Source organism: Hevea brasiliensis, chromosome 14 (assembly GCF_030052815.1).
Source record: "Hevea brasiliensis isolate MT/VB/25A 57/8 chromosome 14, ASM3005281v1, whole genome shotgun sequence".
Taxonomy (NCBI): domain Eukaryota; kingdom Viridiplantae; phylum Streptophyta; class Magnoliopsida; order Malpighiales; family Euphorbiaceae; genus Hevea; species Hevea brasiliensis.
The window spans coordinates 58,325,845-58,334,758 of NC_079506.1; the positions used below are offsets into that span (position 1 = coordinate 58,325,845).

The 8,914-nt window shown below is 40.2% G+C and overlaps 1 pseudogene; it reads right to left on the reverse strand.

The window, feature by feature from the left end:
- Window positions 1-562: 562 nt before the first annotated feature.
- Window positions 563-8,475, reverse strand: LOC131172960 (uncharacterized; annotated as a pseudogene).
- Window positions 8,476-8,914: the final 439 nt, after the last annotated feature.

Consider the following 8,914-nt stretch of genomic DNA (forward strand, 5'->3'; position numbering starts at 1 on the left):
ATCTATGTTGTCACTAAGAGGGGTAGCTACAGATAAGGGACACTCTAGAGCTGTAAGATTCTCACCCAATCATAAGGTAAACACAAGGGAAACAAACAAGTGCATAGCACCCTGCTCTATTAAAACGCATGTCTCAAAAAAATATACTAGAAGAATGCCTGTCACCACTGCATTTGAAGCCTGAGCATCCTAGAGCGTCAGGGTAAAAACCCAAGCTTGACCTTTGCCTTGAGTTGCGAACCTTGAAGTTGACTCCTACCTCCAGATCAGCCTCTAAAACCATGTCCTCCCTGACCATGGCTCCGTTGGCCCCTGAACTAGCTGTTCGCCATGCTAGAAGTACCAGTGTGTAACTAATGAGGTACATTAGCAACTGAACCTTGTGACCCCATTAAGTGCTTACTGAATATGGGACATTCCCTGGCAAAGTTACCCTACTGGCCACATCTAAAACACCCACTGTAGCTCACCAAGTAAGGCCCCCCAAGTGTACTCTCCCACACTGTGTGCATAGTGCCAAAGAATATCCTGAACCAGATCCAGAACTGCTGTAGCCTGAACTCTATCCACTGCTAGAACCATAGCTCAACCTGAACCCTCTGGCTATGTGTCTAAGGCCTGCTTTCTTATTTCCTCTACTTTTTCCACTTTGGTGACTCTGGCTGCCACCTCCCATGTATGGTGTTCCAAATGAGCCTTCCGCTTTATTCTTCTTTGCTTTGCTTCCATCATCTCCTATATAACTAATTTCAATCTGCCAAGCCTGATCAACTACCACATCAAGTTTGACAAAATGGTCAAGTTCACATACCTCCTGTCCAGCCCCTTTAAAAATTTCTTTACCTTCATACTTTCTATGGCCATTGCAGTAGGGACATACCTGCTCAACTTCAAAAACTTTGAAGCATACTTATTCACTAATTTGCCATTCTATCTTAAGGCCTCAAAGGCCCACTATTTCTGATCTCTAAAACTCTTTGGCATAAACCTATTTATGAGCAGTTCAACAAACTGTGTCTAGGATAATCCTTCAATATGAGGGAGCACATAATCCATCATGCACTGTCTAGGCACAGGTCCCATCACATGCTGCACATACTCTATTAGTTTCATGTTTGTCAAGTATAGCTCCACCCCTGCTTGTTTGTAAGAGTCTAGAAATTGATATGCATCATCTGTAGTATCCATAAGTACTGGGCACCAACTTCTTAAAATTTATTATTTGTTTATAAGGTTCTACTCTCTGTACTGGGGGCTACTGCTATTGTGGAGGGTGGACTATATACTATGCCATCATGTCAATGGTCCTCTGTAGACTAGCTAGGGTGGCTGTCATTGGATTCATAGGACCCTTGGCCATAAATGACTATTCCTGTACTGGTGGCTGCTATTCTTCCACTTGAGAAGCTCTAGATCTCATACCCCGTCTCCTTGGGGTAGGTGCCTCATCTTGTATCGATACTTTGTTTGCCACTTCCTGTTCTGGCGCTGTGGTAGCTCTCCTACCTCTATGCATTTTTTTTCTGAAATTTAGCAGCATTAGCTCATAAAAATCCAAAATAGTAGACTAAGCATCTCTACAACTCATAATCACATACAAGTACATAAAGAAAAAACTAGATGCAGGGATGACAGTGCAAGGACGAATATGGATCTTATACTCCACATGGGACTCCTAATAAAACTCCTTTTATGTAACACCCCCATTTGCATAGCCTGGTAGATTTCACTATTCCAGTGACCGGTGTCGGTCCGGACAATTAAGGAGATTAGAACCACACTTAAGACAACTAGAGAAGCTATAAACACAAATAATTAGTAATGTCCAATTAGTTAAGTATAAACAAGAAAAACAGAACATAAGAAGTTAAACGAGCCGAGAGTCACAGCGATGGATGACCTTCTCGGGAACGACTGCGAAGTCATTTTAAACTCAAATTTCGAACCGTAAAATGAAACGCCGCAGTCCTTAGGACCCTTATAAACACAGTGGAAAAGAGAAAATCACGAAAAATAACTGTTAAGCCAGTCAAATAATTAGGTCAGGGAGCCGGAAGAAATATGGAATTAATTGCAAACCGGGATGAACCGGCGAGGGGCAATTTGGTCAATTCACCTCGAGAGCTGACTCGTGACCTAACTGTCAAATAAAATCAGAGAAAAGAAAATTTCGGAATCAAAAATTAAATTAAAGAACTAATAGAAAAAAAAAAAAGAAAAAAGAAGGAAAATGAAAAAGGTGTAGGGAAATGACATCATGCATGATGCCATAAATCCCATAATTAATAATTTGATTAAATGGATTTTTGGGTCTTCCATAAGACAAAAGACATAAAGAAAGAAAAGAAAAAAAAAAATAAAACACAAAGTCTTCTTCTTCAAAACGTCACTTTCCCTCTCCCTCACATTTCCATAGTTAAACCTCCATTAAAGCTTGTCTTCAAGCTTTGAAACGCTTACCAAATCCCAACTTCTTCCATAATCACTCCATAAAACCTTATTCCCTTCCCTTGAGAAAGAAATTTAACAAGAAAGAAAGAAGAAAAGAGGAGAAAAATTGAAGATTGGATATCAAAGTTGAGGTAAGCACATCAAATTGAAAGTTTGAGATTAATTGTTGTGTTTTTAGCTTGAATAACTTAGAAATATGCTTAAAATGAAATAAAAATTTGTTGAGGGACCATGAATGATTTTCAGCCAGCATGTATGTGGGAGTATATTTGCATGGTTTGATGGATTTAATTGGGTATATAAACCTTAGTTAGTTCAATGACTATGCTTAGAGGCATGGAATCAAGTAAATGCATGAGGTTAGTGAATTAGGGTTTAGAGACAAAAAATGTGAAAAACTTGTAAATGGTGTCTTTGACCTAATGTAAAGTGAAAAATGGTCATTTTTGACCAAATGAGGTGTGTTAGAAGTGTTGGAATTAAAAGCCAATTCGGATTGGATAAGGTCATGTGCTGGCAGCATGACCAAAATTTCCTTTGAGGGACCAAAAATGAAATTTTATAAGTCTAATTGATACGGTCTCTACCCTTAGTAGCTGATTCCACTAAGAAGAAAGACCAAAGGACCGTCTTCAAAACAAGCCAAGAAACTCCCTTGAACCTTCAACCCTTCACCTTGAAGATGGAGAACTGAAAATATAATTCCCAAGAAAGACAGCCAAGAACAAGACCAATTCACCTATGCTGATGAACAACCTTGAACATATAATAAAACTTAACAAATCAAGGCAAGAATTTGCTAAGAAAAATAGAGACAGTTCTAAGAAGAACTTTGAAGCAAAGCTCCAGCAATTTTGCTCAAAAAAATACCATATGAAATCTGTTCTCTAAATGAAACAAAAGAAGGCTAATATGGGTTGGTGTATTCTGCCAAGACATTTCAACAACCATGGGACATGTGCAAGTCTTGGTTAATACACCAATCTCTCCAAAAATAGATACAAAGTTCAAACATTAATAGAAATGTCTGATTTGGCAGCCTACAAATGAGAGACAATCTGAAAAGAGATGTTTTGTCTTGAAGTTGAAAGTAGTAACTTTGCTTTTCCTATAAATAGTTGAAGCATGGCTGGAGCTCTTGGACAAAGTTATGGCTTTCAATCTTTGCAAAATGGACAAAAGCATCTTCAAAAAGTTGGTGGAGATGGGCTGCCAATTGTGCTGCCACCTAGGCACTCCACATGGACGCCACATTGGATGCCAACTAGGATGGATTTGCTGAGGTGGCTGCCACATGTATGCCAACTTGGACGGATGCCACTTGGTCTCTTGGCTCCTCAAATATGCAAAGGAATGTACAGCAAGGTTGGCTTCCCTCTTCCAAGTCCAAACCGAATACTTGCAAGAGGTTGGACTTGGTAATGTGCTTATGCACCAAGCCTTGAAGCTTTTTAGCCATTGCTCTAGTTATTGGCCCTTGGTGTGGAATTGGTGCAACCGGTTCCTCATCATCCTCTCCCTCTTTGAAAGAATTCGTCCTCGAATTGTCATCATCTGCATAGAAAGGAGCAAGATCAGTCACATTAAATGTAGCACTTACACCATAGTCACCTGGAAGGTTTATCTTGTATGCATTGTCATTAATTCTCTCTAGCACTTCAAAAGGTCCATCACTCCTAGGCTGAAGTTTTGATTTCCTTTGTGTAGGAAACCTCTCCTTTCTCAAGTGAACCCATACAAGATCACCAGGTTGGAACACCATCTTCTTTCTCCCCTTGTTAGCTTGGGCTGCCCTTCTCTCATTCACTTTCTCCATTTGTTGCTTTGCTTTTTGATGCATTTGTTTCACCATTTCAGCTTTCCTTTTGCCATCTAAACTAGCAAGCTCATTAGTAGGCAAAGGCAACAAATCTAAAGGAGTTAGTGGGTTAAAACCATATACAAGTTCAAATGGTGAATAACCAGTAGATGAATGCATAGACCTGTTGTATGCAAATTCTATGAATGGTATGCACTCCTCCCAAGCTTTCAAGTTTTGTTTAATCATTGCACGTAGAAGAGTGCCCACGGTCCTATTTACAACTTCTGTTTGCCCATCTGTTTGTGGATGGCAAGTGGTGGAGAAACAAAGTTTGGTTCCTAATTTTCCCCACAGGACTTTCCAAAAATGGCTTAGAAATTTCACATCCCTATCACTAACAATTGTTCTAGGAATGCCATGCAATCTAACTATCTCCCTAAAGAACAAAGAAGCAATGTAAGATGCATCATCAGTCTTGTGACATGGTATGAAATGAGCCATCTTGGAAAAACGATCAACAACAACAAAAATACTATTATGGCCTTTCTTTGTCCTAGGTAAACCCAAAATGAAATCCATGGATAAATCTACCCAAGGTTCACTAGGAACACTCAATGGCATGTATAGACCATGCGGCCTTACTTTGGACTTTGCCTTCATGCAAGTCACACATCTAGCACACAATCTCTCTACATCCCTCTTCATGTGTGGCCAATAAAAATGTTCCTTTAAAATTTCTAAGGTCTTTGCAACCCCAAAATGTCCCATTAAACCACCAAAGATGTGATTCTTTAACAAGCAACTCTCTAATTGAGCATTTAGGCACACATAATTTATTTTCCCTAAACAAGAAACCATTATGCCTATAGAATTTATCATATGCAGCATGTTCACAAAAGGCAAACACTTTCCCAAAGTCATCATCATTAGCATACATTTCTTTCACATGTTCGAAGCCTAAAAGTCTAGCATCAAGCATGGAAAGTAAAGTGTACCTCCTTGAAAGTGCATCAGCCACCACATTCTCTTTGCCTTGCTTGTATTGAATCACATATGGGAAACCTTCAATGAATTCACTCCACTTGGCATGGCGCTTGTTGAGCTTGTTCTGCCCCTTTAAGTACTTGAGTGACTCATGGTCACTATGAATGACAAACTCCTTCGGCCACAAGTAGTGTTGCTAAGTCTCAAGTGCACGCACCAGAGCATACATCTCTTTGTCATAAGTGGAGTAGTTCAATGTAGCCCCACGTAGCTTCTCACTGAAGTAGGCAATTGGTCTCCTTTCCTGCTTCAAAACAGCTCCAATGCCCACTCCAGAGGCATCACATTCAATCTCAAAAGTTTTAGAAAAATCAGGTAAAGCAAGTAAAGGTGCAGAACACAATTTCTCCTTGAGTGAATTAAATGCATTCTCTTGTTCTTCCCCCCACTTGAATCCCACATTCTTTTTTACAACTTCATTCAAGGGTGAGGCTATGGTATTGAAGTCCTTTACAAATCTCCTATAAAAACTAGCCAACCCATGGAAGCTCCTCACATCACTCACGGACTTAGGTGTAGGCCACTCTCTAATGGCTCTTACCTTGTCCTCATCAACCTCAATTCCCTTGCCACTCACCACAAATCCTAAGAAAATAACTTTGTCCATACAAAAAGTGCATTTCTTAAAATTGGCATACAAGTGCTCTTTTCTCAACACCTCAAAGACTTGTCTCAAGTGCAGCAAATGATCATGCATATTTTGGCTATATACTAGGATATCATCAAAATACACTACAACAAATTTTCCTAGGAAAGCACGCAACACATGGTTCATAAGCCTCATAAATGTACTAGGTGCATTGGTCAAACCAAATGGCATGACTAACCATTCATATAGTCCATATTGAGTCTTAAAGGCAGTTTTCCATTCATCCCCAAATTTCATGCGAATTTAGTGATAACCACTTTTTAAGTCAATTTTAGAAAATATGCATGCACCATGCAACTCATCAAGCATATCATCAAGTCTAGGTATGGGATGTCTATACTTTACAGTGATTTTGTTGATTGCTCTACAATCCACACACATGTGCATGCTCCCATCTTTTTTTGGCACCCAAAGAACAGGTACGGCACATGGGCTCATGCTCTCCCTAACATGGCCTTTTGCTAGAAGCTCCTCCACTTGTCTTTGAAGTTCCTTATGCTTTTCCTGTTTGGTCCTATAGTCTTGCCTATTTGGGATTACACTCAGCACAAAATCTATTTGGTGCTCTATGCCTCTAATGGGTGGTAGCCCATTAGGTATTTCTTCAGGGAAGACATCCTCAAACTCCTGCAACAAGGGCAAAGCACAACTAGGAATGGATTGGTTAAGGTTAGAAACATTGGTGTAAGCTCCCTTACAAATTAACAAAGCCATTGGCATACTAGAAAAATATGCAGTCCTCACATCCTTGGCTTTTGCTAGCAAACTGACTTTATTCTCTCCACTCTTCTCACAACTCTCCTTTTGCCCGAAGCCCTTTCCTTTTGGTTTCGCTCTTTTGGAATTTTCTCTCTTCTCTTTCTCTTCCTCATTTTTCCCTCTTACTTTTTCCTCTCTTTCTTTTCTTTCTTTCTCTTTTTGCACTCTTAGCTCGGCCTCTCTTTGTTGTTGCTCATTCATGGTCTGTTTTATCCTTAATTGATCTTCAAAAGCTTGTGCGGGTGATAATGCTGCCAAGGTAACCCTTCGTCCATCATGATCAAAGGAGTACCTATTCCTAAATCCATCATGCACTACCTTCCTATCATATTGCCATGGTCTCCCTAGCAAAATATGTCCAGTATGCATTGGCACCACATCACACAACACCTCATCCTTATACCTTCCAATAGAAAAAGCCAACATCACTTGCTTGTACACCTTAATTTCCCCACATTCATTCAGCCATTGCAACTTGTATGGTCTAGGATGCTTCACGGTGCGCATGCCAAGCTTCGCAACCATGAGTGTGCTGGTAACATTCACACAACTACCACTATCTACAATCATGCTACAAGTTTTACCATTCACCAAGCATCTAGTGTGGAAAATACTTTCCCTTTGTAGTGCATCTCCCTCTTCTTCCTTTGCTTGTGCACTTAGTGCACGCCTAACCACCATAATATTACCTTCGACGGCATGCTCTACATCACTAGCTTCCTCCAAAGGAGGCATACTCTCACTAGCATCATCATCATCAACATCATCATCTTCTGATTCGATCTCCCCATTCTGCCTCATCACCATCACCCTCTTGTTAGGACATTGAGATGCATAATGTCCCTTCCCTAGGCACCTAAAACATTGGATATCCCTAGTTCTTCCATTAGAGGTATTCTGTCCCTTGCCTTTCTCAGTCACACTAGGTTTTTCTCCACCCCTACTCTCCTCTTTCTTTTCCTTAGAAACAGCCTTGGAATCATAAGTTTCGCCCTTCTTCCAATTCGGTTTCCATGGAGCATTGTTGCTCGAATTCATACGTACCCATCTTGAATGCTTTCTTCTTCTTTAGTTGTTTTTCTATCTTGATTGCCATATTTAACATGTCATCAAGCTCTACATAGTGTTGTAGCTCCTCTATGTTGGCAATATCAAGATTCAGTCCCTTTAGGAACCTAGCCATAGTGGCTTCCCTATCCTCCTCTACATTGGCTCTTATCATAGCCATCTCCATCTCCTTGAAATATTCTTCCACACTTTTATTTCCTTGCACCAGCCCTTGCAACCTTTGGTGCAACTCCCTATAGTAATGTTGAGGTACAAATCTGTCCCTCATGATTTGCTTCATCTCATCCCAAGTTTCAACACCCCTCATCCCATTTCTCCTTCTTTTAGTGAGCAATTGATCCCACCAAACTATGGCATAATCTGTAAACTCAACTACTGCAAGTTTCACCTTCTTTTCCTCACTATAATTGTGACAATCAAAAATGAGATCCACCTTCCTCTCCCACTCCAAATATGCATCCGGATTGGCTTTGCCTTGGAATGGTGGAATTTTCATTTTGATCCCACTAATGTTACCATCCACTCTCCCTCTCCCTCTTGCTTCATCCATATTACCTCTTCTCAAGTTTCTGCCTCCATCTCTTCCACCCCTATTACCTCTCATCCCTCTCGGTCTATAGTGGTCATCATGTGCAGTGAGTCTGGTCATCCTCTTCATCGAATCATCATCATTTTCATCCCCAATCATCTGTAGGTGGTGCATTGTTCACTCTAGATCCCCTAGCCCTATTCTGCCCTTCATTTATGTTTTGTCTACCATTCCCACTATTCTCGCTCAATTCTTTCAATTCGTCACTAGGTTGCTCAATTGTCTACCAATTCTTTCCAAATGTTGAACAAGTGCTTGTTGGTAAAAAGGATTATCCATATTAAGTCCACTAGTTTGTTCTTGTGACATTTTTAACACTGCACAAAAAGTTAGTAAAACAGAAAACAACCTCACAAATTCACTCAATTTTTGGTCACTCAAGTGTTTGTACTCAGTTTATAGGCTTTTACCCTCCTGGAGTTCTAGCCACTCAATGCCTTTTTCCACTCAAGCTTGCTTACCAAGTTCTTGTCAGAACTAATGCAATTCCAGCAAGTTTAAATCAAGTTTTAATATATGTTCAAGCACAAACTCAAGTAAAACGTGTGGAATA